At 45.4% G+C, this 23,895-nt stretch overlaps 1 long non-coding RNA gene across 6 annotated transcripts in view; it reads right to left on the reverse strand.

Moving 5' to 3' along the window:
• Positions 1–21,494, reverse strand: part of LOC128325282 (uncharacterized) — a 138,675-nt gene extending 117,181 nt beyond the window's left edge. For 5 of the 6 annotated variants that reach the window (XR_008307346.1, XR_008307345.1, XR_008307342.1 and 2 more), the window contains exon 1: positions 21,360–21,494. This is a non-coding gene — a long non-coding RNA (uncharacterized LOC128325282). Of the gene's footprint in view, positions 1–3,545; positions 3,745–21,359 lie in introns of those variants that run through there. The other variant, XR_008307344.1, reaches the window with a different exon arrangement.
• Positions 21,495–23,895: the final 2,401 nt, after the last annotated feature.

Raw genomic sequence — 23,895 nt, forward strand, 5'->3', positions numbered from 1 at the left:
GTATGGAAAGGACTGCGAGAGACATGACTATCTGGACCAGGGTCAGGCTGGGGCATCCAAGTGGAAACCTAAAGTGTCTCTAAGTTAGAGGACATACCCAGAGTCCCTGAGGGTGGTGGCTTGGAGCCTGAAATCTAGAGGGCAGAAGGTACGACACTGGAAACCAGGAAAGGACAAAAGTCACAGTTTCACGTGACCGCTGGCATGGCAGTAACCTGGTAACTTCTCGTTAAAATGTCAGTACATGAGAGTGTGCACTCCCAGTGGGTGTGACATCTGGACCTGTCCAAGTCCAGTTCCCGCACAGTGTTACTGACATTTTATTGACTTGGTCAATTCCTGGTAGCAGAGGTCAGCTTGGAGTAGATAAAACATAGTTAACGCAATGTGAGAACCAGAGTTGGGTGGGTTCAGACATCATGTCCACTGGAAAAAAACACTCTTGTGTCCCGTAAGAACAGCCCTGCTGGGTCAGGCCCAAGGCCCATCCAGTCCAGCATCCTGTTTCACACAGTGGTCCATAGTATTTATACACTGGGCCTGGCCAATCCAGAGGCTTCATTCTGCCTGCCAATAGGAAAAGCTGAATTTGCACAGCCCTGTTTTCTTTGGCATCTGAGGAGGGCTTTGAGGCTTGAGCACATGCAGACCATGGTAGCCCACTCAATGTAGGCCCAACTTCAGGCTTTGACAACCTGAGGGGTTCCCAAGAGGACACAGAGAAGGAGGCAGAATCTAAGATGTATGTCTAGGTTGATCTACAAGTTCTAACCAAGTCCATGAGAACCCTGTGGTTGCAGACTGAGCCATGATACTTGGGTGGTCCTTCTGTTCTCAAATGCCTTGCTCAGCTCTACAAAGCGCCATTGATGTTCCCTGCTGGTTGAGGCTTGGAAAAGAGAAGATGTGGAATGGATTCATTATGTATATCTCTTGTGAATACTCTCGGCCATGGCTTATGACAAAAGAGCCCGCAGAAGACCATATGTGCACACAGTTTTAATTTAATTTAATCTAATCAAGCAAATCTAAAAGTTTTTAAAGGAACAGAATGCCCAATCATTTGGAGACTTTTGACATTTCTCCTTAAGATTCCAAGGCAACAGCATGTCATCGCAATTATTTGTTAAGTCCTCCTAATCCTTCCCAGAGACACATCCGAGCCTTCTGCAGCACATAAGATGGCTGCAAGTACAGCAGCCAATAAGGTCTTTGCAAAGAAAAAAAGAGAGAGAGGGAGAGAGAGGCATCACCTGGGAAACAAATTAGGAGGCAAAGCATTTATTTAAGCATGTCTATCCTGCCCTTCTCCATAAAACCAGAACGGCCATCGCAGGGCTTTTCCAGAAGCGAGTTTACTGTGGACTTTTTAAAGCTTCCGGAGTAGTAATAGGACCGGCTTGTGCTCAGTCCAGACCCTTCCATGGTCTTCTATAGATTCCCATCCTCCCTCCGAGGGTGTTTCAGCACTCTGGCCACGTGATTTTTACAGTGCCACCTGCAGCTCAGTGCTTGTGAATCCGTCCCTTCTCATTACCACTTTCAAGTAATAATGAAAAGGGATGGATCTGCAAGCGCTGACTGGCAGGGAGAACTGTGAAAATAGAACAAAGGCCATACTCAGTGTGTGGCCAGAACGTGGAAACTAGGGAGCACCAGAATCTACAGAAGATCACATAAGCATCTGAACTGTGCATAAGAGCCATAAGTAACTTCTAGTAGCTTTTAAAAGCCCGCAATAAACTCACATCTGGGAAAGCCCACAGAGAATAAATGCCCTCCAACCACTAGGTAATACTACCCAGTTCGGCCTCTGAGAATACTCCACCTAGTGTGCGCCACCTCAAATTAATCTGCAGCCCTGCTGATACAAGGACGACTCCCCTGACCAGATTTCCAAGAACAGATCAAAGCTTCAAGGTCAACCAAAACTTCAGCACTGGCAAAAGGCGGATAAGTATTTTTAAAAGTTTTGGGCTTGAAGTAAGTCAGGTGGTGGGAAAAACCTGGCAATTGACTCCCATGATCAAGCGACAAGGGCTGGAAGAGGTGGGGACCTTGGTGCCCATTCAGTTGATGTCTGCTATAGTCTCAATAGGCATAGTCTTATATTTATCATCATCATCATCATCATCATTAAATATTCTGCTCCTCCTCCAAGGAGCCCAGAACATGTACAGGGTTATGTTTATCCTCACAACAACCCTGTGAAGTAGGTTAGGCTGAGAGATAAGTGACTGGCCCAGAGTCACCCAGTAAGCTTCATGGCTGAATGGGGATTTGAACTCAGGTCTCCCTGCTCCTAGTCCAACACTCCAACCACAACACCACAGTGGCTGTCAAAGGGAGTTCAACAGTTGATTCTGCCTTGAAGTCCTCTGAAGAGAGGGCGGCTCTCATGGCCTGGAAGACACTCGAGACATGGCATTTTCTGTGGTTCAGTACAACTCATGCTTCCTTCAGAGTGCAGCTTCCTTAGCTTTAAGGGAGCCTCCCTTTCCTAAGTGGGTTCCCCCCTCCTTCCATCTGGCAATGCTCTCTATGAGAGACCAGGTTCCCCAGGCATGAAACGGCCAACTTTCCACTGCTGGTGCTGCTCCAATGGCAACCCTTTGGTTCCTGTAGTGAGCAACTAAAGGGAGTAGAAGGAAGCAGGGTGGCTGCTAGCACTGCTTGTGGACTTCCCAGAAGCATCTGGCTGTCCACTGAGGAACAGGAGGCTGGACTAGATAGGCTCTGGGACTCATCCAGGAAGGCCCTTCTCGTGTTCTTATGGGTGGTCAGGTAGCCAGGTCCGACTCACCCATGCCTCAGCCATGCCGGAGGAGAGTTAGTCTTGTGTTAGTCCCTGGCATCTCCAGACAGGGCTGAGAGAGACTCCTGCTTGTAACCTTGGAGAAGCTGCTGGCTGTCAGTCTGGGTAGACAATACTGAGCTAGATGGACCAAGGGTCTGAGGCAGCTCCCTGTATTCCTATCTCTCTATGAATCCAGATATGGGATGTGCATTTTCCAGCCCAGGGCCCATGAGGTCAATTGCTACAGCTGGGGAGCATGACACACAGACAAAGTTGCAGGAAGGATACCTCAGGGGCTTGAGCCTGAAGTGCAACAGACAGAAGCCATTGCCTTTTGACCCAGCAAGGGCAGAAAACCCAGCTCCTCACAGGAACACAGGAATCTGCCCTATAAACCGAGTCAGACCATTGTTCCATCGAGCTCAGTATTGTCTACACAGACTGGCAGCAGCTCTCCAGAGTTTCAGGCAGGCGTCTTTCCCAGCCAGTGGTGTAACAAGAGCTGAAGGGGCCTGTGTGCAAGAATTGAACATGGGCTCCATTAGATAATTCCCCCATAGGGATCAATGGGAAACAAAAAAGCGAATAAAGCCTGAATTATTAAATTCAGACAGAAAGCTAGAACTCCCAGGACAGGACTGGAGTAAAATGCAGATACAAATATGACAAATATTGAGGAACTGTTTTTCAACCAAAAAAATTCCCAAAGTGGTTTGCATATATGATATAGATATAGATACATACATACATAAAATGTATATGTTTGTCATGTAGATAGGTGCCGACCAGCTCCTCCCAGTACTGGAGGATGACACTTTGCCCCCACAGGTGACAGTTATGCAGGTGACAGTTGTGACATCACCGGTGATTTCTCTGTTATGATGCGCTCATTGTCTCCTTGGCGATGGCTAAAGCTCAGTGGTGTGGAGTATGCAGGAGGAGGAGAAGCATTTCACAATGGCAGCTTGGTTCTCCTCCTCCTTTCCCAAGAATAGACGGGATAATCATGACAAAGCAGTTGTGCTTCTTTTAAATATACAAATGAGTGGTAAGACTGCCAGGTAAGAAGTATCTTTCTCGTCTAGAACAGGAATTTCTAACAGCTGTAGGCAGTTTGAAACCAAGGAACCCAGCAAATGAGACATGTATTTCAGCATCTCTAAATGCCCAATTCTTTCACTTCCTTTCTTTGGCTCTGTAAATAACCTTTGTCAAGTCTTAATTCTAGAGACAGTGGGGGGAAATATATCACATTGCCCGGAGAAGTATCTTCATCCTGGAAACAGAGCAACTTGAATAGGAAACTACAGACAAATGGACAGTAATAAGACAAACCATTTTTTGAATCATTTGGAAAAGCTAAAAAAAACTAGCAGATTCCACCAAGTTTAAAGAATTGTGAGACAAGGTAAGGAATGATGCAAGGTAAGGAACATAACTTGTTGCACTGTTTCAGAAAAAGAGGACTGAAAAACATCAGATATTAACATCACCAATACTGAGGTAAATGTTAGGGATCTATACGAAGCGGATTTTGTGTTCTGTTTCAAGCTTGAAACAAAATGCAAAATGGCCAAAATGTTCCATCAAAACAGCAGTCGAGCCAGCTGTTTTGATGGAACAACACAAAATGTTTCGAGTGTTTCAACCATAGGAAACAATGGGGGAACTCAAAACACCCCATTGTTCCCCATTAATAGCTCCTAGGGACACCAAAGTGGGTTGGGTGGTAGGGCATGATGGATGCTATCTACCACCCAAACCACAAAAGACAAGGGCAAGCAGGTGATTTTAAACAACTTTTTAACCTTTCCCCCAACCCAGGCATCCCCAAACTGCGGCCCTCCAGATGTTGCTGAACTACAACTCCCAGCATCCCTAGACACAATTTTTTGTGGCTGGGTATGCTGGAAGTTGTAGTTCAGCAACATCTGGAGGGCCGCAGTTTGGGGATGCCTGCCCCAACCCCTCATAGCATCTGTGTTTCAAGATATGGAGCTCATCACAGCAATCACCAAGAAATGTGTGCATTTGAAATTTGAAAAAATTGAAAAGTTTTGATCAAAATTGTTTTGCACCAAGCTCAAAACAAGGCCTTTATTTAAAGGGTGTTCTGTTTCGAGCTCAAAACACTCAAAATTGCCCATTTCGAGTCAAAAAGTTTCACCAGCAAAAAAGCCATTTGGTTTCTTTCTTAGAGAATGAGAGGCAACACCTTCACAATATGCTTTCTTAGGAGGAAATGCATAGTTATTTCAAGCCTTTATTAAGCTTGAAATGTATGGTTTTCAATCAGTTTAAGAAAGCAACAACCTCATAACAAAAAGTCTGATGATACACATTTTTTTTGGTTATTGGTTCACTTGCTGAGTTTTAATGATTTTTTTTTTTTTTTTGCTTTTCTAAAACTGTTTAAAAGTGTTGTAACTGTTTTGTTTCATGGCAGAATGTTACAAAACATACAAAAAAGTAATCCCCCACTCTTTCCATCTCCATTGGGAAGAAACTTCATTGGGAAGAAACTTCATTGGGAAAGAAACTGCTCTTTGCCTTGATATAAAAGGAGTAGTACCCCAATTTTTGCACCCCATTTTAAGACTCCAGAATGGCTGAGTAGAAAGTCCTCAACATTCATATGGGAGTAGCACATGATGGTAGCATTAAATGAGTGGAAGAACATCAGCTCACCCACTGATTTTTAATGTTCTGAGTTTTTAAAATTTGAAAATTCATTAAAAAAAATCAATGGGCAGACTGATCTCCTTGAACATCCACACATTTGATGTTATAATCATGTAAGAAGACCATGTGGAGTTTCCAAGCTTTGTGCCCTGCCATTTGCGAGTTATTAATATTTTTGAGATTCCATTGATCCCTATGGGGAAATTACAATTTACATCAGAAATTCAGGTGTGGCTCCCCCTGCTGGTGGCTGGAGTTCATTGCACATCTTTGCTCAATTGTAAATTCTCCCCTGATCTCAGTCCTACCTGGAGAGGCTGTCAAGGATTGAACCTGGATCTTCCTGCATGCAAAGCAGATTTTTCAACACTGAGCTATGGCCCCAGCCCATAATTATGCTAGGCAACATCTTGGACAATCTAGAGACTTGATACTGCCCAGTAATCATAAAACTTGCACACCACATGACCCTTCTGAGGTCTGAGCACACACAGGTCAAGATAGTTCACCAGGTTAAATCCCAGTCCTAGCCTCAGGCCATAAGATTCCTAATTTAAGCCCCCAAATCCTTGCCTTCAGAACTTCTCCTTGTCCTTGGAACTCAGCCCCTTCTGAACCTACCACTTGTCCCATCTGTGATTTGTACTAACATGGCATCAAGCCATACTGACCTCTGGATTAATCCCCACAAGAGCAAAAGGGCCTGAGAGTTAAAATACCTCCAATATCTAGAAGGGAATGGTACATTATGATCTAATTGCTTTTCCATGGAACTGGAAACCCTGATTGTGCGAAGCAATCTTTACACAGCCATTCCATTTATCTGAAAAGTGTTACAGAATTGTATTGTTCTAAGTTCTTGAAACAAGGACTAGGAAAAAGGGTACTCACTGGAAAGGGAGAATCAGCTCTGTAAGTTGCAGTTGCCTTTTTTTTTTTTTTATTCCATTTGTGATCATTTCAGCGCCTTTACATTTCTTTAATGATATGTTTTCAATCTGCTTTCATTATTGCCTTTTGCTAGATTTTATGCTTCTTGCAAGTCACTGTGTATGCTTCAAATTGAAGAGCAGAGAAGCAATTAAAAGCAAATGAATAACTAATAAGAATAAATAGCAGACATACATGGACTGGGGAATATCTTGCAGCTTGTTCTCATACTTCATTTTGGCTAAAGTTATAGGAGAAACTGGCAAAAGATTTTCAGGGGGCTCTTTCTCTCCACACATGAGGATATTGGGGGTTTTTTAAGGCTAAGAAAATGATCTTCCCAGGATTCTAGTTACATGCCATACGTCCTTCTATTCAAGGCATAATTTCCAGATCCCACTGTTCATAGAACAAATAATTGGAACCCACATTCTAACTTGTAATCTGTAAATCTTAAATCTTGCACCATCTCTGTGATGCTTAATGAAAAAGTTTCCTGCCTTTATCTTTGACTTTAATGGAACTTTCCATAGTCAACTCTTCCTGCCAATAAAATCTTCTCCAATTTAAAACCCTGTTATTTGATCGGTATCAGGAGTTATTGCCAGTTCACTCCTGCACAAGAAATCTGGACTCTCATCACAGCTGCTTGCAAACCAGAGGATGCCTCTGGGCATCCTGAAATCAGCAATTAGCTCAAGGGTGGGCAGGCTGAGGATCTCCAGCTGTTGTTGGACTACAACTCCCATCACCCTCAGCCACAATAAACTGCATCTGGGGGTGATGGGAGTAGTAGTCCTACAACAGCTGATGCGATTCAGGTTGGCCACCTCTGAATTAGATGAAGAGGCTGGTCTTTTCTCAGACAGAGAAGCAAACCATCTAATAATGTCTTGGAGTTAAAATGTCTTGGAGTTAAAATGCCTCTTGTCATTGTCCTTCCTTGCATGCCGATTCCCCAGTACACTGCGCACCTAGACTGCAATCTTATCCACACTTAATTTGGGAGCAAATCTCATGAGACATATTCCTGAACAAACATACATAGGATTGGGCTGCACAACTCATCCAGCATTCCGTGGCCTTATTCGCACATAACACAAAACCGCAGTTAAATAGGGCAGAGGATGGAAATCCTGTATGTCTGAATGCATGAAACCGCGGTTTCGTGGCAAAAACAACCTGCATTTTTCCTCACCAAACTCCAGTTTAAACCTTGGGTTTGTAGTGATTTTCACCGCCCCAACCTGAGGTATTGCGGTGGCAGAATCACATCCAAATAAAGAGCCCGCCATAACCATGGTTTAGTGCTATTTCTGGAACCGAAATCATAGAGAGGGTGGCCCAGACCCGCACAGGAATGTGCCCGCTCCATGCCTGCCATGCTTCTTGATTGCTGCTTCTCTGAGCACTTGCCCTGCACCCCTGTCTCCAAGCTACTCATACCTTTGCCCGGTAACAGGGACACCACCATGTCCCATCCCAAGCTTCTAAGTCTGTCAATCGGAAAAGCCACATAGGGGGAATGCCCTCTTCCCACTGTGTCCCTTGTTCCCCCTTCCTGGCAATCAGGAGAGAAAGAGGACGGGATGGCAAAATGGGCAATACTGCGTTTGCTCTCCAAAAATGAATTGATAAAGAAGAATGTTAACAAGCATATGCAATCGCAGTGTCGTCGTCATAAACCAGGCAACCCAAGTACATTGCTGGGAAGATAACATATGGCAGGGCAGCGATACCCTGGGTCAGCTTTAAAAGGCAGCCCCACCCAGGGGGTCTTGAAAGGCTCCACTCTATTATTTGTACAATAAAGTTGGGGAAGGGGGACCCAGCCCTTCCCCTTGGGTTAAAAGAACTGTCCAGCAGAAGCAGCACTGCCTCGAGTAACAGAAGAGATTCTTCCTCTGTGAAGACGACTGCGGGGAGACATGATAGAGGTCATGATAGAGACATGGTGTGGAGAAAGTGGATAGAGAGAAATTCTTCTCCCTCTCACATAACACTAGAACCAGGGGTCATCCCATGAAATTGATTGCCAGGAAATCTAGGACCAGCAAATGGAAGTACTTTTTCACACAACGCATAATCAACTTATGGAATTCTCTGCCACAAGAGGTGGTCAGCCAACAACCTGGATGGCTTGAAGAGGGGGTTGGATAACTTCATGGAGGAGAGGTCTATCAACAGCAACTAGTTGGAGGGCTGTGGGCCACCTCCGGCCTCAAAGGCAGGATGCCTCTGAGTACCAGTTGCAGGGGAGTAACAGCAGGAGGGAGGGCATGCCCTCAACTCCTGCCTGTGGCTTCCAGCAGCATCTGGTGGGCCACTGTGTGAAACAGGATGCTGGACTAGATGGGCCTTGGGCCTGATCCAGCAGGGCTGTTCTTATGTTCTTAAGATGGTGAATGCTGCTCCAGAGCGGACTGCTGTCTCATGAGAGCGGAAGGCCTTGGAGATTCCCATTCACAACTCAAGCGAAGAACCATCCAGGGGATAGGGGGATTGGGCAGAATCACTAATAATGTGTGATGATGATACCCTTCTACCACTAGCCACCCTCCAGGTTAGGCCATGGAGACATGTCTACGGGCCAGATGACAGATGCCGCCCAGCCTGGTTGCTCCACACCAGCATGTCACGGGGAGAGGTACCCCAGCAACACCTCTCTCTGTCTTGGCAACTGCTGTGAAGAAGCAGTCCAAGCAGTATCCATCTTTGTTTTTGCCCGGGACAGCCACCCCATACTTCTGGGGTCACTGATAATCAGGACTTCCTTTTCCTGTGATTCCCCACGGCAGCTGATCTGCATACTATGCAAAGCGGGGCCAAACTTGGGAAATTTGAAAGAGAGTGAGGATCTATTCCCTGTCCCAGTGTTTCCCAAGTCTACCCACCCAGGACCGCCCAGAAACATGGAGTGGCAAATTCCCCTTTGGGTGCATGAAAGGGGGTCACTGTGTAAAAATTCTATTATTAATCAGAGAAAACAGGAGCCCCACTGTTTATTTGGCTGGCCTACCTTGTGAGAGCACAGTCTGATGGAAGACCAAAGCTTACTGAGCCTCTGGACCTCCCCAGTGGACTGGTTCTCTCATGAGAGGGCAAATCCCCTGTTGGCAAGCCAACACAGGGGGAAGGAGTGTGGTTTGGTATCCCTGGATGCTTTGCTGGGGGCTGCCATTGCAAGAGCATCCTTGGTCACAGTGGACCAGACCCCAGGAAACATCCCCCCCCCCAGTATACATATTCCCTCCTAGGAAGTCCTCATGATCCCTTCCTGCCAACCATTGTGCTTGTGTGAGACTCTTTTGGTGTGGGGCTCTTAGGAGAGCAGTGGTGCAGTTGCGGTCAGAAAAATGGCTTGCATGCCATTTAAAGGGATTTAAATGCCCTTTCCCTGCCATGGGCGGGCTGTCCATGCCGAAAAGGCACGATCGAGCTCGGCACATGCCCTTGAAGATCGTGGTTAATGGCTGCCGTGCTGCTTGCATTCTGACGCCTTGCCCACCATCTGGCGGTGGTAGCACTACGGAGCTTGCTGGGATGTGGCCTCGGTGAGCAGGGAAGAGGGAGTAACTCCCCTACCCTGAAACGGGAGGTTGCCAAGCTGCAGCTGGACGAACATCTATGAGGTTACAAAAATTAATTGCATGTTCGGCAAACTCCGGTTTCACGTTACGTGCGAATGGAGCCATTGTCTTTCCCTGGGAGAGCACCAGAGCATTTTCATACAGATAACTGTTTTTCCTGGTACGCTGTTGCTGTCAGGATCTATGAGTGCTAACTACTTAATAGAGCACAGAAGCAGGGGTGCAGATACCTGCCACAAGCATTTGAGAAGTTCCCTCTTCATTTTACTGACATCCTTCCCAAAGTGTTACCTCTTCATCAACCTGCACTGTATTTTTCTTTTCCCCGCTCATAGTGTTTTATGTTTCTCCAGCTGTTAAACAGTTTTTCTCTCCCACACATTAAAAAAGTGCTTTTCTGGTCCCCAAATATATCCCCTCCCTTCAAAGTGTCTTTCTTCTCCCCAAAAAAGTTTAAGTGAGGAATTGATTCTCAAGCTTTCCCTCTGTCTGCACTCCTGCATAGAACTGATCCCAGGGTGGACAATGTCGAGTTAACAGAGAATCAACATGTTGAAGTAAAACTGAAACTTAACATTTATTTTCCCCTCTCGCCTCTGGACTCTTTGCATACTGCCACCTAGTGGCCCTAGTGCTAATACAACACCATCAAAACCACTTCTGTGTCTGCCCTCCCCTTCTGACGAGTAAGGTTGCCAAGTAGCCAGTTGCTATTAGCCATAACATTCAGAGTCTATGTGCCATAACAGTTGAACTTCTGGGAGGGCCCTTTAAAAGAGATGGAGCCCTTTCTTAAAATCTCTAAGAGGACAGCACTGGGAAGGAGCCCCAGCACTCTGCGTATGGCTTCCAGGATGGTGCCAGGGCTCAAGATGGCTCTGTTTGCCTTAAACGAGGCCCCCAGCAGTGGCACAGCACAGTACTGCACAGTAAGAATGTCTGCCTGGAGAGGTAGTGAAGGATTGGACGAGAAATAACAAACTGAGGCTGAATCCAGATAATACGAAGGTACTTATTTTGCGGGGTCAGAACTCAGGAGATGATTTTGATCTGCCAGTTCTGGATAGGGTCATACTTCCCCAGAAGGAACAGGTACGCAATCTCGGGGTGCTTCTGGACACAAACCTCTCCCTGGTGTCCCAGGCTGAGGCAGTGGCCAGAGGTGCCTTTTATCAGCTTTGGCTGATACACCAGCTGCATCCATTTCTTGAGATAAACGAGCTCAGAACAGTCCTACATCTGCTGGTCACCTCCAGACTTGACTACTGCAATGTGCTCTATGTGGGGCTGCCTTTGTACATAGTCCGGAAACTGCAGTTAGTCCAGAATGCGGCAGCCAGATTGGTCTCTGGGTCATCTCAGAAAGTGTCATCTCTCCGTGTCATCTCGGAGATATCACTCCTATCTTAAAAGATCTACACTGGTTGCCAATAAGTTTCTGGTCAAAATACAAGGTTTTGGTTATAACCTATAAAGCCCTAAACAGCTTGGGCTCAGGGTATTTAAGAAAACGTCTTCTTTGTTATGAACCACACCGCCCATTGAGATCATCTGGAGAGGTTCATCTGCAGTTGCCACCGGCTGGTCTGGTGGCTACACAGGGACAGGCCTTTTCCATTGCTGCCCTGAAGCTTTGGAACACACTTCCTGCTGAAATAAGAGCCTCCCCATCTCTTACAGCTTTTAAAAGGGCAGTCAGGATGCATTTGTTCACCCAGGCTTTTAATTAGATATTGTTTTAATTGTGTTTTTAATAGTTTTAACGTGTTACATTTTAAACTGTTGTAGTGTTTTAACCTTTTTATTTGTTGTTCTTATTGTTTTGTTGTAAACAGAACTTTTACAAGAGACTTGCGTTTTGGGCGGTATACAAATGTGTTAAATAAATAAATTAAAATTAATTAAATAAGAATGGTGCCGGGGGGGGGGGCAGTGCAGAGTATTCAGCTTTGGCCGAAGCTTCACACAAGCCCATAAAACAATTAGTCAGGGGGCTGCATTTAGGGTTGACGGGGGCCACCATTGAAGTGTTCAGTGAAGAACACTGAAGTAAGCCTCTAGTCCTTTTTACTTGTGGAGATACAAGGGAAAGCAGGCCAGCCCCCAGTTGCTCACTAAGAAGTGAACTTGCTCCCGGGGTTCTAGCCAGTGAATGCAAAGATATTAGCATTAATGACAAGCATGAAGCCCTCAGTTTTAAATTCTAAAAAATTAAATTTGATTTGGTACCATTGAATAACTTTAAACAGATTGGGCTACTGGTATTTCAATTCTGCAATGATTCCCCACCCCTTTAGGTTCCCTCACCGCAAAATTTCTAGCTATAGGCCTTAGTAGTAATGCTGCTGAAGCTAAACAGGTCTGGGTGTGGTTCATGCCTGGCTGGGAGACCACGGCAGCCTTATCAGATGGTTTGCTTCCCTGTCTGAGAAAAGACAGACTTCTTCAGCTAATTCAGGGATTGCCAACCTGAGGCTCTCTAGCTCTTGTTGGACTACAACTCCCATCACTCAGCTGCAATTTAGTGTGGCTGAGGATGATGGGAGCTGTAGTCCAACACGAGCTGAAGAATCACAGGTTGGCCATCCCTGAGCTAATTGCCGATCTCAGGATGGGGGCCCATCTTCATTTTTCCCTGGGCCCACTAAAACCTTGTTGCAGCCCTTCTGAGAACTCTGTGTATGCTTGAGCTCCATGGTGGAAAGCTAAGAAATAAACAGTGCAAACATATAAGAGGAGGGTGGCTTTTCCTGAGTTAGGGTTAAGAAGATCCGTGTGATGTAATCCAAATATCTATATACTTAATTAATTCTCGAAACCGGACAGATGTGTGGGGATGCTTGGCGGAAATCACATGCGTGGCGGAACTCTTGCGAGAGTTCCTCACACTCATGAGGAGCCGGCCAGCCGGAAGGCAAAGCCCCACTGGCCTGAGGAGGAGATTGAGGCTGGCCAGCAGGCAAAGCCCCGCCGAGCTGAGGAGTAGCCCGGCCGCCGGGTGAAGCCCCGCCAGCCTGAGGAGGTGACTGAGGCTGGCCAGCAGGCAAAGCCCCGCCGGGCTGAGAAGGAGCCCGGCCGGCGGACTAAGGCCACCGGGAGGAGGAGGCGGGAGGCGGTGGCAGGACGGCCTTGCCCTGGAGAAAAGGCAAGCGGCGGCAGGCAGGGAGGAGAACCCGAAGCTGGGGGGGGGAGGAGAATGGGGCAGAAGGCTTGTGGGGAGAGCAAACTGAGGTGGGGGGGGGAGCAAACTGAGGCGGGGGGGAGAGCCAAAGGGGAGAGAAATAGGGGCACAGATGCTCTATGGGAGGGGGGCACGGCTGGCCCCAACCAGCGCACAGATGCCTTGTGCGGGGTCAGCTAGTATACATTTTTCCCTTTTCTTCTAAAGAATTCAGTTGTTTTTTCCTCCCAACAATAACTTGAAAACTACAGAAATTTCAAGTGTTTTCTAAATGCTAACCTACCTCCTAGGCAATGTAGGTTTCTTTCCCCCCACAGACCTCTAGGCTATTGAGATTTGGCCTGCTGCTACAGTCCTTGTACAATCTGTGCGTAATCCTTGATAAAATGGATGAAACATGTTGGTTACAGTATTGTTTGATTCCCTCCAGGCATTCCATGCATTTTAATTAATGTTTTTTACCCCCCCAAATAGCCGGATTACCTCATATAAAAATTTATTAACACGATCACTGATCAAGACCTGTAAGGTTGGCGTACAAGCTGTGAAATTGCCTTTGGCAAGTTAGGAGCTTGTTTGAAGTTTTCTGACTGTATATATTTTATGAAATATATGATCCAGAAGTATAAAATATTCAGGTAAAAATATAAAAAGTGGAGTCTAGACTCATTACAGACATTATAGAACCCCTGGAACTTTGCACTTATTATAGGCTTCAGCACAGATCTCTGACTCATGGCCAAAATCCATGCAATTATTCCATGCCTTGCATCTGAATTCCATTTCATTTTAGACAGGTAGGCTGGAGTTTTTGTGAATGGTTTGCTAGCTGATATGCATCATCTAGGGCAGGCATCCCCAGACTGTGGCCCTCCAGATGTTGCTGAACTACAACTCCCAGCATCCCTAGAAACAATTTTTTGTGGCTGGGTATGCTGGAAGTTGTAGTTCAGCAACATCTGGAGGGCCGCAGTTTGGGGATACCTGATCTAGGGTGGAAGAAGATTAGGATCCTTTGGGTGGAGAGAAACAGTGGCTGCCATCCCGATTGACACTGTATGTGTGTGTGCTTCTAATAAGAGTCTACCTGCGGTGTTAGCCCTTACACTAGCAAGAGCGCAACTATATTTGGCACTCTCTCCATGCTCCAGGAGTTCAATGTTGTCATGGAAACACATCCCGGGCCCTCGGGGACATGTTTCCATTGTAACAGAGTGCTTCCAGAGCACAGGGAGAGTGTCGAAAATAGTCACACTTTCTTCAAAAGCATTAATAGTTTTTATGCAGATTGCAGCCAGAATGGTGATAGCAAAAAGAAATATGGAAATTATTTTATTTTATTTATCATATTTTTATACCACCTAATATGTAAATCTCTAGGCGGTGTACAAATCCCAACATTAAAATCGCAGTCAATCAATCAATCAATCTTTTTTTTTTAATCGCAGGTTAAAATACATAAAACACGATACAAACAATATAAAACAAATTATTAAAATTATTAAAATTCTAATCAAAAGCTTGAGAGAACAGGTAAGTCTTGAGGGTCTTCCTGAAAACAAACAGAGAAGGAGATGCTCTTAGTTCAGCAGGGAGCATATTCCAAAGCCCTGGGGCAACCACAGAGAAAGCCTGGTCCTGGGTCGCCACCAGATGAGCTCCAGAAGATCGTAAAAGGCAGGCAGGTTCATGACAGAAGAGGTGCTCTCCTAAATAGCCTGGTCCCAAGCCGAAATATGAAACACTGTCCTTAAATGAATGGTACAATAAACGTTGGTTTGTTGCCACCCCAGAGAACTTAACACATTCAATGCGACGTCACTTGAGACAATGAAAAACCTTTTTCTTTTTTTCTGTTTGAGATTTGGCATGCTTTTATAAAGTACGTGATGTTCATTAATCAAAGAGCCTATGGAAGATCATTGCCTGCTCTTCAGATTTGGAAAGACATGTTTCCTATACATTGTCTTGCACATTGTGAAATTATACTTCTTGAGAGATCTTATTAATCAATAAGTTTAAATTTTTAGGGGGAAATGTAATTTCTTTCTGTATACTGTGTTTATTTAAATAAAATTTTAAAAAATGGTCACACTCCTGAGCAAGAGCAGACTTCAGAAACATAGGGACTCGCGTAAGGGCTAGTAGTGCTGTATGTCTGCTGTTGTTAGAGGCACGCACCCAGCGTTAGACTGGATGTCAGCCTTTTTCTCTCTCAGAGAACTGAAGACGGTTTGAGAACAGAACAAGCACTCACAGTTCTTATGGTTGTTATTAAACATATGTATATTCGAATTTTCAGCAACAACAACAAAAGTTCTCAAAGCAATTTACAGAGCAAAAAAAAGAAGATGGTTCCTTATCCCACAAGAGTTCAAAATCTAAAATCGCATGCGTACACATGCACGCACATGCGCACACACACACAATACCAGCAACAGCCACTGGAGAGAAACTATACTGGGGTGAATGAGACAGTTGCTCTCCACCCACTTGAAAGGTGCTCACCTTGCCCAGTTAACATTTTGTTAACTGGGCAAGGTTTTGCCTGCTTTGGTATTGTTCCAAGAATAGTGGGACAAAAGAAAAATGTGCACCCACAAAGGGAAGCAGTGCTTTCAAAAGTTTTAAAAGCTTCAGTGGCAGAGCATCAGCTTTGCATACAGAAGGTCCCAGATTCAATCCCTGGCAGCGTTTCCAGGTAGGATTGGGAATGATCCCTGTCTGAAACCTTGGAGAAGCTGCTGCCTGTCAGAGCAGACACTGATCAGCTAGATGGTCCGACTCCCTAGGCAGCAGCTTCTGCTGAGGACCCAAGGTTCAGTGGTAGAACGTCTGCTTTGCACACAAAAGGTCCTGGGTTCAATCTCTAGCAACATCTCCAGCTGGGGCTGGGAATGATCCCTGTCTGAAACCTTGGAGCCGCTGTTCCTATGTTCCTAAGCTAGATAGAGCAAGAGTCTGACTCAGTATAAGGCAGCTTCCCATGTTTCTATTACTGAGTCAGACCACTGAGCCGCCTAATTCAGTGATGTCTACTCTGACTGGCAGCAGCTCTCCAGGGTTTCAGTCCATGTTTTTTGCAGCCCGGTCAGAAAATGCCCGGGGTTAAACATGGGATCTTCTCCATGCACAGCATGTATGTTACCGCGGGCCAATAGTCCCTCCAGCTGGCTTGGGGCTACTAGCTGCTGTCCTATTCCTGGGTACACTACACACGCACCAATGAGTCCGAGGATATGAGCCTGTAACTGCATATCATATTATAGCCTTAAAGAATTTGAGATTTCCTACTGGTGAGAGACCAGGGGGTTGGGGATGGGGAGGCAGAGAAGAAGGATGGCCAACTATGATGCGGACCAGATGGGCCGCCTGGGGAAAAAGGGGTTTCCTTCAAGGAGGTACATCAGTAATGCGAAACATGTTGCTCCTTATTCTGACGTTTCAGGAACTAACCACAAAAGACTGGGTGTTTTCCCCCCTCTCTTCATTAATATTCTATTAGTTAAATGTACACCAGAGGCAGGCAGATCTGGAGCATTCCACCGACGCCATCCCCCATAGAAACACAGACAAATAGATGGTGTCGCTCACTGACAGAGCACAGCGTGTACTAGGCCCCACAGGTACCCTAGCATCTCCAGTCAAAAGAATCGGAGGTGTCCGGGCTGGCAAAGACCTCTGCATGAGGCTTCAGCAGACCGACAGGCTACAAGGCTGCTTCATATGTTCAACAGGCCTGCAAAAAATATGCAAGTCCTCCAAAGGAGGTTGTACAGCCTGCCTTGCTTTGGAAATGCAAGTATACCTCATTGTTCACAGGGATTCTGTTCCTTGCCTACTACCACAAGTAATGAAACCACGAGTAACAAGGCATTGTGCCTATGAAAAAATGGAGGTTAGGTTCCAGAATGGGGGGAAATAGTGAAAAAACAGCAGGAAAGGGTTTAAAAACAGCAATTTAAGGCAAAAATAACAGAAAGTATTTACATTACTGTGCTTTGTGGGTTCTCCTTGTGTCGAGACAAGAATGTCCCCCCAAACCACTGAAAAAATCTTTTTTTAAGTAAGGAGAAGAGCCACAAAATGGCTCTGTCAAAATGGCGGCGGGAAATGACCTCCGGCCTTCCAGGAACTGTGGATACGTGGGTTTTAACCCTTTTGTATCCGCAAATAGAGAGGTTGGATATCTTTTTACCACCCACGGATACACAAAACCACCAAAAGCGGTTCCACTTATAACGAGGTTTGCTTGTGCAGAGAAGAGAACAACACCATGTTGCAGATTGCCTCTGGTTAGATGACTTCTCACACTTCAATATTTAGATTCGCTGTATCAGGAAAATGTGGTGTGCAAGGCTCCAGTCCAGAAATTACACCACATCATTGGGTTCATGCTCATATGGACATTGTAATGACATTAATTAAAGACAAAAACTCAAGAGAAATTACTTTACTGATATAGCTTCTAGTACATCCTATATAGGCAGTGTCAGATAGACAAAGCTTAAGACAGCAACATAGCATTGTTCACAAAGGGCATTTCATGAAAAGTCGTTTTAAAGAACATCATATCTACAAACTGTAAAGTAAGAAAGAGTCATGCAAGGAAGCCAGAAGGCAACCTGAATCTGCACTTGGAACTATGCTTTTTTATCCTAAAAATGTTCATGATTATACAGAACCATAACTTAATGAAACGCATCAGCATTCCAGTCCTCTCTTAATAAGAAACCCATCACAGACAATTTGTTTACCGCCTTCTTCTTTGATCTATTGTTTCTTTAACTCAGATAGATGATAGATTAACCCCATTCATACAGGTTTAAACCTCCTTCACTCATCCTTATGTTTGAGAAACAGGAGACACTAGGTAGTTCCTAAAACACATCCTGAAGCACAACTGAGCTTCAACAGCAACGGTTGTACGTAAAAAGGTAATCGTTTCCAAACAGAGCTGAATCAAATTGTTAAACAGAAGGTGGTGTGTGTGTTATTTATTTATTTCATTATTCATGATCATAATACTTGTCTTGCTGGATCAGACGAAAGTCTATCAGCATTTTGTTTTCAACACTGATCATTCAGGGAATGGGGCTGAAGCTCAGTGGCAGAGCTTCTGCTTTGCCTGCAGAAAGTCCCAGGTTCAATCCCTGGAATTTCCAGGCACGGCTAGAAAAGACTCATGCCTAAAACCTTGAAGAGCTACTGCCAATCGTTGGTCTGTGGTCAATGGGAACAGAGCTAGTCTTGTGGTAGCAAGAATGAATTGTCCCCTTTGCTAAGCAGGGTCTGCCCTGGTTTGCATAAGAATGAGAGACTATATGCGAGGGCTGTAAGATATTCCCCTTAGGGGATGGGGCTGATCGTGGAAGAGCACCTGCATACTTGCATGCAGAAGGTTCCCTGGCATCTCCAAGATAGGTCTGAGAGAGACTCCTGCCTGCAACCTTGGAGAAGCTGCTGCTAGTCTGGGTAGACAATACTGAGCGAGATAGACCAATGGTCTGCCTCGGTAGTATAAGTCAGCTTCCTATGTTCCTATGATCTCAAGAAGCTCACCAGTGGAGCATGGTATTGACTGATTGATTGATTGATTGATTGACTGGATTTCTATACCGCAGTTTACATTAAAATAAAACTAAAATCAATTAATTGTTAATATCAAAAACTATTTAAAAAAACATAAAACCATTATTAAAACATTTAAAACAATTTTTTAATTCCTGGAAAACCAGGCCAAACCTTTACTGTTTAAAAACAGTTTTAAACCCTGGGAAGACCAAGCCAAACAGATAGGTCTTAAGGACTCTCCTGAAGGCCAACAATGAACTCAGACTACAGATTTCTGCTGGGAGTACAGTCCACAGCCTGGGACAGCTACAGAGTAGGCCCGCCTCTGAGTCAACACCAGTCGTGCCAGTGGTAACAGAAGACAGACCTCCTCAGATGACCTTAACGTTTGGTGGGGATCATGCAGAAAAAAGTGCTCTCTAAGATAACTCGGTAATAACCAGCACTTTGTATTTTGCCCAGAAACATATTGGCAGCCAGTGCAACTGCTTCAATACAGGCATAATATGGTCTCTCCGAGTTGCCCCAGAGACCAATCTGGCTGCCGCATTTTGAATTAACTGAAGTTTCCGAACTACGAACAAAGGCAGCCCCATATAGAGCGCATTGCAATAGTCAAGCCTAGAGGTTACCAGCTGATCCATCACTGTTCTGAGGTCATCCAAGGAATGGACACAGCTGTCGAATCAGCCAAAACTGATAGAAAGCACTCCTGGCCATAGCCTCCACCTGAGATACCAGGATGAGGCCTGGGTCCAGGAGTACCCCCAAGCTGCATACCTGCTCCTTCCAGGGGAGTGCAACCCCATCAAGGACAGGAAGCTCTAACTCATCACTCAAATTCTGAGGCCCTACAATGAGTACCTCCTTCTTGCTTGGATTCCGTTTCAATTTGTTATCCCTCAACCAGCCCATTACTGCCTGTAGGCAGGCATTTAGGGAATGAATGCCATTTCCTGATGATGAAGATTAAAAAGAGAAGTAGATTTGGGTGTCATCAGCATACTGATAACACCCTGCACCAAATCTCCTGGTGACCTCACTCAGCAGTTTCATGTAGACATTAAAAAGCATTGGTGACAGAATGGAGCCTTGAGGGACTCCATATAACAGCTCCCACTTTTAGGAGCAACTGTCACCAAGCTCCACCATCTGGAATCTACCCAAAAATCCGCCTGGAGCTGGTTGGCCACCACCCTCTCAATCACCTTGCCCAACCAAGGGAGGTTGGAGACTGCCCTATAATTATACATCGCTAAGGGGTCCAGGGAAGGCTTCTTAAGAAGCAGTCTAACCATTGCCTCCTTCAAACAAGGAGGCACCCTACCTTCCCTCAGCAATGCATTACTAGGCCACCTCCAACAATCTCCCTGTTAGACAGAAGCAGCCAAGTCAGGCAAGGATCCAGAGAGCAAGTGGTAGGCTGCACCGCCCCAAGCAGCTTGTCCACATCCTCAGGAGTCACGGTTTGAAACTGGTCCAGTCTAATGCCCTGTTCTTTTTACTCTGCATTGAATCTAGAAATAGATTGAGTTTTTACACAGTTATTTCACTTATATATTAAGAACTAAGCCATTTGGAGGCCTGGACCTGACCCTCCAAAGTTGCAGGAAGGAATCTCTCTCAGCCCTATCTTGGAGATGCCTGAGAGGGAACTTGGAACCTTCTGCATGCAAGCATGCAGGGTAAGAGTTTGTATCATTTGTGTCCAGTAATCACAGAGCAATATCTGATCAGATAGGGCATGCCCAGGGCCAGGGGCGTAGCAAGGTTGGAGTGGGCCCAGAGACGAGATTTTAAAATGGGGCCCCCCCACTCAAAGTCCAGGGCCTCCGCACACCCCAGGCCCCCAAGGATTTAAGTCTGATATTCCAAAATAAGTATGCTGCCTGGAAATACATTTCACTGAATACACACACGCACACGTCACAATATATAGTGATATACATTGAGTACTATACATTTGTTTTACTTTTAATGCCTAGAACACACTAGAAAGATGAATGTTTAAAATGGCCCCCTCGCTGCAGATTAGCCAAGGAGACTTTCAACCATGCAGGGTGAGCCTATGTTTGTTTTCTCAGAATTCTGAACAAATTCAGTCAAGTTTGATTCCAGGAGGTTTTTCACAGGAGGCTTTTAAAGCCCTTTAAGACACATCTCCTCTGGAATGGAGGTGCTGCATTCACATGTTGGCGAGATTTACCCTGAAGTCCCTGCAAGTTATTGGGGAGCAGTTCACACACAAGAAAAATAAAATAAAATAAAAGCACAAGACATGCTTCACAGTTCTCACTCAGACCTTCTGGGTTGCAAAACAACTTGAACATAAGTGCATTTATAAATGAATGAATGAATAAATAAAATTAATAAAATACTGTTCCAGAAGTTTTTGCAATTTTCTGCCATGAAACAAGCCACTTATAGGACTTTTTAGATAGTTTTTTTTAAGTCAGCAAATTTTCCAAGCTGTTTCAAAATAAATATTCAGAGACTTCTCAGTCCCTCCCCCCCCCCCATATCCAAGCCCTATGGCAAGCAGATCCCTATATATGGCGGGGGGGGGGGCGGGAAAGGTAACCACAAAAAGCAGTTCACACTCTACCTGGCAGCAAGGGGTCTTCTGCTTCAGAGAACAGTGGTGGCCACTCTGGCTGCCTCCTCCTTCCTGGCTGGCTTGGGCCCTACTCGAGTTCAGGCTTCACAGAGGCCTACACGAGGCCTCCGTGGAAGCCCCGCCCACCCGCCGATCAGCTGAGAGGCGGGAGAAAAGGAGCTCTTGGCAGCTTGCCTGCTGCTTCGATTGCGGGCCAGCAGAACAAGCAGGAGAGACGGCGAACAGGGCAAGTGGCTGAGGGGCCTTGGGGCTGGGCAGGGGGCAATGGGGAGTCATGTGAGGTGCCTCTGGGGGGCCCCCCAAGGCAGTGGGGCCCCCAGACAACTGTCTCCCCCTGCCCTATCGTTGTTACGCGCCTGCCCAGGGCCAGCCTTAGGAGAGGGCATGCCAGGCAGTCACACAGGGCACCTACCTGAAGCGGGTGCTGAACTGAGATTGATTGGCAGTTTGCTGTTTGTTGAGCGTATTGTCTGCAGTGAAGTTGCTAGAGGCCTAAAAGACTTCAGTAGGATCCAATGGGAACTGGAGCAGGGCAACACTGGCAGCAAAACAGCTAATTACTGAGAGGTCCCTCTTTCTGGGCCTTTTGCACTGGCATTTCTGGGATAGCTAGGAACAGTAGCAGCAGTGCCAGAGCCAGAGAATGGAGGCCAAGGTTCCATAGCGGCCCCCTGAAAAAGTGAGTGCACCTGGATCCAAAGCTCTTCCTGGTTTCTCAGGTTGAGGCAGTGGCCAGGAGCACTTTTTATCAGCTTTGGCTGATATGTTAGCTACGTCCATTTCTGGAGGTAAATGACCTTAAAACAGTGGTGCATATGCTGGAAACCTCCAGGCTTGACTACTGTAATGCGCTCTACGTAGGGCTGCCTTTGTATGTAGTTCAGAAACTGCAATTGATACAGAATGCGGCAGCCAGATTGGTCTCGGAGACAACATGAAGGGACCACATAACACCAATTTTAAAAGAATTGCACTGGCTGCCAATTTGTTTCCGGGCAAAATACAAATACAAATACACCTATAAAGCCCTTAATGACTTGTGCCCAGGGTTTAAGGGAGCGCCTTCTTTGTCATGAAACCTGCTGCCGCCTGTTACAATCTTCTGGAGAGGTTTGGTTACAGCTACCTCCGGCTCATCTGGTGGCGACCAAGGACGGGCTTTTCTCTGTAGCTGCTCCGGGGCTTTGGCGTATGCTCCCAGCTGAAATAAGAGCACCTTCTTCTCTGTTTGTTTTCAGGAAGACCCTCAAGACTCACCTGTTCTCACAGGCTTTTAATTAGAACTAAATTTAACAATTTGTTTTAATAACTGTTTTATGCTATGGTTTTTATTGTGTTTTGTGGATTTTAATCTGAGACTTTTATATTGTGTTTAAATTTTGTACACCGCCTAGAGATGTATATATCAGGCAGTATAAAATTAGATAGATAGATAGATAGATAGATAGATAGATAGATATAATAGTTATGGAGTGTTTGGGGGAGATTCCTTTTAAAAATATAGTGTTCCTTGCTTTCTAAAGAGAAAGAAGAAAGTATGCATCCAGCAATGCTACCAACAGTATTTGGGGGAAGAAACAGCTCTCTCTAATCTCCTTAGGGAAACAAAATTGTGGAGATTTCCATTTAAAGTGGATCGATTTTTATGAAATTTAAAAAAGAATACATTTCAACAAGCTCCTCTGCAATTTCACACTGCCACCAAGCACAGATCACATTTTAGCAAGGCACCGAGCAATGTTTTTAATGAAACTTGCACACAGTTCCTTCCTCTGAGAAAGCCCAATGTGCCCGATGAATATATCAATAGGAAAAGAAAATGAAATGTGGAAACAAATACTTGCGTAAGACAGTGGTGGGAAATGTCAGCTCGCCTAAAGGAAAGGACATTTTTTTGGAACACAACCTTTGGTTTTATGTTAATAGAACTTGACTTGCTCCTTGAAATGCCCAAGGGGCCCCCAATCAGGGCCACACAGCACACGTTGACAACTTCTTTGCACATGTTAAATAACCAGCATAAAACCGCACTAGCCTCCATCCAAAAAGCCTTGCTACACACAGCCACATACAGGGGCATAGCCATCATTCTGCGAACAGGTTCAAAGAACCCGGGCCACCAATGGTAGGGGCCGCTGAAGCCCCCAAGGGGGCGTGCTTCAGGCTCCGGAAGAGCCCTGAACGAACCCCACTCACACCTGGGCTACTAAGAGCACTGAGCGAGTGCTTGCTCATCCTTTTCAGACAGGTGCTGGTGTCTACCTTTTGTTTCTTTTTAGATTGTGAGCCCTCGGGGGACAGCAAGCCATCTTTTGTTGTTATTTTTCTGTGTAAACTGCTTTGAGAGCTTTTGTTGAAAAGCGATATATAAATAGTAGTAGTAGTACTACTACTAGTAGTAAAGTGGCAAATAGTGGCAGAAATTATTTCTAGCCTTTTGAGAGATGCATCAGACAACCAAAGGACAATGCAGGCTTTCATGAGCCCTATTCAGACATTTTGTTTTGCTTGCATTGAGATGTAT

Source organism: Hemicordylus capensis, chromosome 4, assembly GCF_027244095.1.
Source record: "Hemicordylus capensis ecotype Gifberg chromosome 4, rHemCap1.1.pri, whole genome shotgun sequence".
NCBI lineage: Eukaryota > Metazoa > Chordata > Lepidosauria > Squamata > Cordylidae > Hemicordylus > Hemicordylus capensis.